Source organism: Benincasa hispida, chromosome 9 (assembly GCF_027475165.1).
Source record: "Benincasa hispida cultivar pf3 chromosome 9, pf3_genome.v1.1, whole genome shotgun sequence".
NCBI lineage: Eukaryota > Viridiplantae > Streptophyta > Magnoliopsida > Cucurbitales > Cucurbitaceae > Benincasa > Benincasa hispida.
In genome coordinates, this window is record NC_143486.1 from 98,715,834 (window position 1) to 98,722,636 (window position 6,803).

Sequence of the window (6,803 nt, forward strand, 5' to 3'; positions counted from 1 at the left end):
GAGACAAGCGACAACAATCCAAGCAAGAGTGAGTCTAGCGAGACTTAAACATAATGTACGGTTACTGATTTTTTCTTTTAAGAACTTGTTATCTGGTAGATTGAACGTTCATTTCATGCAAGGGTACTTTAGAGATTTCAAAAGGTTTGAAAATACGTGAAGTTGATCAGTTTCTCGGACAAGTAACAAGCTTGGCCCACATTGTGGATGCCGACAAGATTGTGAAAGAAAAGCTTACTTGAGGGCAGTTAAAGATATTCAAGAGAATGGTTTTTGGGTGATTCATAGACATTATATTCAACGGCCCACTTGTCCACCATATATGGTTGAGGGAAGTGAAGACGAAAAGAGTTGACTCGATCAACTTCTTCGTTAGAGGAAAGGTCGTTACATTTTCAAAAGACAATTTTTTGTTGATTACTAGTTTGTGGTGGTCCCCTACACAAGTTCTTCAGGGTGAGGAGTCCTCACAAGAACTTGCAACCAAGTTCTTTGGCAATAGATCGACTTTGGACTCATTCCCCTTGAATTTATTAGAAGAATAATACAAGAATTTTGAGTTAAAAAACGACGATGATGCTGTTAAGATTACCTTATTGTATTACACGGAGGTTGCAATGATGAGAAAGAACAAGCATAAGAGTACAGTCGATCGTACACTATTTTTAGACGTTAAGGACTTGGATTATTACGACAATCTAGATTAGGGTATAGTTCCTTGGGAGAGGACACTCGATGCCCTCGAGACTGCATTGAATGATAAGGTCGATCTATACAAGGAGAAGGTGAAAGGGAACAAAATTATATTATGAAGTACTCTCTGCGTGGATTTCCCTAAACATTCTAGGTAGATGTTATTTAACATAAGTTTGTCTTTGGTTTAACATTAACATAGTTCTGAATATGTGTTGTTTCATATTTAGGTATGGATGTATGGGATCCTATCATCGGTAGCAGGGAACATTGTCACTCAAAAGACCAAGGTAATTGTGCCTCGTATATTACAATGGTCATGCTCTCACTCGGTGTCATTCAAAGTACTGGAGAGAGACAGTTTATAGTCTCAAAATATAAGTGTAATATAGCCATAGTATGTGTTGAGAATGTCCTAAAACTCGCAATTCATGTTAAACATTCTATTTATCAATAAATTATTATTGAGTAATTGATTCAATAAAGTTGTTGATTTTGCATTCTATTACGAAAATTCAATAAACATATCAATGGCTAAGTGTGAATACTTTAACTTTATGTGGTGACATAAACAGGATCAAGTTAATGGTATATAGTCTAAATGGTCTAACAAGTATATGGATGAAATTGGGTATCTCATCATGGTAACACTATTGGATGCGGCCCATTTTGTAGGTAATACAAATGATGTGATCTACATATCATTCGTGTAGAGACATGTGAGTGGAGGCATCCTATGCAATGAGTTTGTGTATAGACTGGATCATGAAATAGTCACTTTTCTTTATAACGACCGTTTACTGTTAAACCTGACTATTTAATTTTAAGCAACCTAGGATAACTCGATCTTAATCCTGGGCTAGCTATGAACTCCTGTTTGTTCGAGTTTATCCTTTAATCTACATGGGTGAGAGTAATCCAACAACACTGCTCAATAAGCCTTCCATTTTAAGGATAGGACCGGATGAATAGCTGGGGACATAGCCCTACAAGATGGAATTCACTCCTATCTGATTTAGGATTAGCAGATAGGTTGTTCTCTTAAGTACTGATTCCAGGTATTGAACAATCAGGACCTCGCCTTCTCATGATAGAGAAAATACTTGATTTACAAGTATTATGAATTAAATTGTTTATTAGAGGGTCAGTGGGAACTTAAGGAACAAGATGTATTCACAGGGGTAAAACAGTGATCTTGACCCAACTGTGATTACGAATGACCTGTGAAGGATCGACTTACCGATCATGGTTATATCAAGTGGACATAATATATCTATAGTGAGTGGAGTTCAACTATGGGCTTTGGTGGAGTGACCCATTAGTTAACAAATGAGGATTAATTCTGTGTAATGAGTTTAGTTAATTAATCTCGGATCGTTGGAGCCCACGATTTGTAGGTCCGCGAGGTCCCCCTACTAGCTCGTAAATGGATTAACTTTAGAGTAGCATGATAAGTTAATTTGAATCGTTCAAATTAGAATTAAACGGAATAGGAGAATTTATATTTAAATATGATTTAAATATATGAAGGTGGATTTGTGTAAAAATTAATTTAATATTTGATATTAAATTAACTAGAATTTATTGAATCATTTAAATAATTATTTATTAATTTTTTAAAAAAATTAATTTTACAAAATTAATAATATTTTCAATTTTTTAAAATCAATTTGATTTTTGAAATCTTTTGGTAAAAATTGAAAAATTGGAAAATCAACACAAAATGGGATTTTGGATTTTTTCCATTAGACCTTCAACTAGTTCACACCAAACCCACTTATTCTGGCTTCAATAACTCCAAGCATGAGCTACATCTCATGCAACCATCTTATTTGCATGAAAGACTTGCAACAAATAAAGAAGATGAGTAGAATTGGGGTATGCATCTAAAGAGTTTTTACAGAAAATTTCGTGCTGAAGAAATTGTTTTTCAAGTGGGTTGTAGCAGTGAGCTCTTCTTCAAGTTCCTTTCATTCAAACTAATTTTGAGTCTCACAACTCATTCTAAGGCTCTAAGAGAATAGTGGAGAAGATCTTGAGGTGGTTCATAGTAAGTTTTGGAGAAGATTACAGTTGAGAATCAAGATTTCAAGGAGTTCTACAAAGGTATGGCTTCAAACCCTCTTGTGATTGATGAGCATGCTTTAGTTACTACCAAAATTAATGAATTAGAGTATTTATTGATCCTTGTTGCTTCCGCTGCATGCTGATATACTCTAACAATTGGTATTAGAACATCATTTAAGCACTCAATTTGGTTTAATTTTGGTGTGGTGGGTGTTTTTCATGAGTTATATAAACATGATGCATTGATATGGTTTTTTGAGTTTTGGCATTTAATCTCTTTAATTTATTGATTAAATTTGTAATTGGCTATTGATTCACGAGCTTATATATGTTTTCAATAGTCTATAATTATTTGGAGTCATTAGAGTCGAAATTAAGATGTAATTGAAGAAACAAGTGAAGAAGGCCAAGTTGCAGATTTCAGTTTTTTAACCTCTACTCAAATATCGTCGTTGAGGTATAAACGCTAGACAATCGTGTAGCTACGAGTGCTATGCGATAGCACTATACAATCGTGTAGTTTTGTCCGACGTTATACGATAACACTACACGATCGTGTAGCTTTGTTCGATGCTAGACAATGGTGATACACGATAGTTGGAAGATGTTAGGCGATCATGTAGCTTTGTCCAACACTGGACGGTGGTGATGCACGATAATTGGAAGATGCTAGGCGATCGTATAGTTTATCCGGTGCAGACGATGGTATATACGATAGTTGGAAGACGCAAGGTGATGACGCTACACGATCAAGCAAACACTAGACAATAGTCGTCAACACTATATGATGAGCCTTAGCGAGATTTCGAGCATGGAGCAAGAGCAGCCGGTTCGACTGGTTTTTTTGAGGTCCTATCCGGTTCATCCTCAAAAGGTTTTTGGCTGGTCTAGTTCAAACTTTTCTGGTCCGGTTCAAGTTCTTTAGGTTCGGTTTGGAGCGATTGGGGCGGTTTTGAAGTTGTTTTGTAAGAATTAAGTTTTTGTTTGTTTGTTTGTTTATGCCATAACTAAAACCATATTAGTTTATGTTTAATTGTTTATACATGCGATGTATGTAATAATTAAATAAATCTTATATATGCATACAGTATGCCATGTAGATTTAAAATCCCATCGTAGGAAGCATATAACATGCATTGAAAGTAAGTTATAAAATGTTATAATATATAGTATGCATGTTAGGGTTTCTTTTATTTAAGATAATTGTTATATTAAATATTGAATGCTTGTGTTGTATGTTGTGATGTTTAGCATGTCTAAAGTTGTGTAAGCTGTTATAAAATTGAATTAGACTTTAAAATCCATAACGAAGATACACAACATACTCACTTAGGCTAACAAATAGTTTTAAACGTTAAAATAAATTTACCTTATAAAATTTGGTTACAAACTCAAATTGATTTAAACCTGTCTAAGACTGGGGGTACTTAAGTTGACGGTTTATGGAACACCTCCTACCTGGGGATTATAACCGAAAGATTGAGCATCGTTAACTGATTTGATGAGCTTGCATGAGCAGTGTGAGGTATAAAACTGATTTAAACACTTAGACATCGTAGGGTTATATCCAAATATAAATGTTATACTTAGATAAAAATCATATAGACTTAGGTTATTTAAATTTAGGCCTTTGTACCTAAGTAAATAGATACCCAAACATATAGAACACTTCAATGGGAGATTAATAATATATTCGATATATAGTTATTAGCTCTCACATCCTCAAGAGTCCACACCGTGAGATCCACGTTCGACTTTGTGTCGCTTTTACCGCGACTACTCCATTCGAAAAATGTTTACATGGGTCAATAACAAGGTGAAGTGAGTGGGTGAAGGAAATGTGTCAACATTATCCTACAGTCTCTTCCATTAGTTTGAACCGTGAGAAATCGAATTCTGAAATTTTGATTTAAATTAATTTATAATTAATTGAAATTAAATTTCAAATTGTATTTGAAAATTGGAATTTTCCACTCAGTCGAAAAATCTAATGTTTCACCAACTAGTAGGTGGAACTCTACAATTTACATATTTTTCCCACTCAATCTTCAAGTTTGAGGTGTCTTTGACTAAATTCAATCATGCATGCATGTAGTTGAAGAATAAAAACACTCCAGTTTGGTAGAATTATAGGCTGATTAGTTGCTGGAAAATTTGTTCCTGTTGAGTTCTTCATCATCACAAAATCCCCTACATCCTTTCACAAATTCACTCCATTTGTGAGTTCCACCACTCAAATTCAAGGTTGAGAATAGTAGAGAATATCTCTTGGTAGTTCACTGAAGATTTGGAGCTGAGAATTCATGAGGAGCAACTTAGATTGGAGGAATTCTTCAAAGGTATATGTTTCTTAAAACCATCTTAATACCCTATGAATATGATTAACTTGATGTCAAAATTAAGGAATTGGAATGCTTAATGATCCTGTTTTCTTCCGCTGCCTGTTTTGTATTCCAACAACAATTCCTACACCTACCACATTTTACTTGTCTACGATGTTCTCCTCTATATGGTATTCTTCGTACTCTTTGTTGTCTGACTTGTTCCACCGTTCTTGGATGAAGAATATTCTTTTCAACATATCCCAGAGGTCTCTTCCATTAAGATGTGTAACAGATCGGATTTACAGGCTCTACATAAGCAACCACGTGATACCCTCACCTCTATAAGATTCCTTAAGAAGGTTATCTAAGCTATGCTTTAAAAGGAGAAAATTTTTTGAGTGTTGGAAGCATAATAGGTTAAGAGCCCAAAATTTGGCTAAGTATCCAAACTATGCTATGGTAGGTGCTTAGGGGATAAGTTTGGGCGCATAATGAGATACATGGGCGCAAGCTTGAAGTTTGGACTCAAAAGGAAGCTATGAGGTGAGCCTAGGGTGGAGTTGGGGATGGCCTTAGCAATGGAAATTTTGGCTGAGTATGGGAATAGGCGTGGACCTTGTCATAGGCGTTAGTCTTGTCTTTAGAGGTTAGACAAGTCCATTTAATGGCTAAGTGTTGGCCATGAAAAGATGCTAGGTGATGGTGGGCGAGCATGGATGTGAAGATGCAACCTAGGCGATGTCATGACAATGGGGAATGGAAATGTGCAAGTCAAGGTGACAACGTTGGACGCACGAAGACACCATGCGTTGAGGTGTGCGACTAAGCATGGCACCCAACATTGTGGTGTTGTGCTCGTCAAGGCAACGGATGAACATTTAGTGGCCATACGATGACATGAGGATGCTGGTCAAGGCATTAGCGTGAGTGGGTTGTTACATGATGGCATGAGATTGAGCGATGGTAACAGCCTTAGGCAAGGCGATGAGCTAGGCAGGTGTTGGTTTAGGGGCATGCGGCCAGAAAAGGAGTTGACGGATGCGCAAGAGCATATCGGTTAACGCAAAGTGTTGTGTGAGGGTGAATGCACGGTTGCACGAATACGAGCGCAAGGCATTGGACATGCGTTAAAGCGTGTAGCTGTGAGATGTGCAATGACAAGACCGTGTGATGCCAAGGCTAGTGGGACCATGTGATGCCGAGGCTATTAGGCTGGGCTATGCGTTAGTAGGGTGAACTATGCGTTGAGTCTATGTGATGCCCAAAGCCAAAATCCACACTTAGGAGGGTTAAATGTTGGCTAAGGTCTAAGCAATGGGCAGGTGGGACGTGTGAGGAAAGTTGGACGCATGAGGTAGCAACCATGCACTCAACATATGCATTGATGAGAGGAGTTTTGGAGAACAAAGTTGAGTGACAACACAATGGATACATGGCTTTATAAGATGGAGAATAGAACAACCCTAGAAGAAGGTGGATGCATATTAGGACATGCAATGGAAGCATATGCATTGGACATGGTTGGGATCAACAACTCAAACTCGTGTAAGTAGGTGGTGTCAAGGACCCTTATGCTGGACAATGCATGAGGCTGATGTTTAGATTTTTTTATGCAGTACAGATGACATGCACTGAGGGTTAGGCATTGATGACAAGAAGCTTCCCTTAGCCTATAAATACCCGAAGGGCCTTCATTCCATGATGTAACTCGAAAATTCT